Here is a 306-nt window from a genome sequence, read left to right as displayed (position 1 = left end):
CTGACCCGGGGCGCTTCCCCCCATCCACATTGGAGTAGATAGAAACTGACCTGGGCAACAGCGTCTCGCTTGGAAGTTTGACCTATTAAACCCCCAAACCAGCCCCACCTGATGTAGAGAAAGAGCAATTCTATGAATCAGCTCCTTGGACGTGGCGTGGAGCAGAACGGGCAGAGGAAGAGCATCTCCCCTCCTCATGAGCCATGTCCCCGTAGCGTCCATCCCTCAGGGTGCTGACAGTGCCACACACCGACTCTTGTATTTCCTCTCCTTTCTTGCCGAGAGGCAGGTGGGCGGCCAAGACTT

This window comes from Nestor notabilis, unplaced genomic scaffold (genome assembly GCF_000696875.1).
Source record: "Nestor notabilis isolate BGI_N333 unplaced genomic scaffold, ASM69687v1 scaffold25472, whole genome shotgun sequence".
NCBI classification, from domain to species: domain Eukaryota; kingdom Metazoa; phylum Chordata; class Aves; order Psittaciformes; family Psittacidae; genus Nestor; species Nestor notabilis.
Note: the sequence above shows the minus strand (reverse complement) of the source record.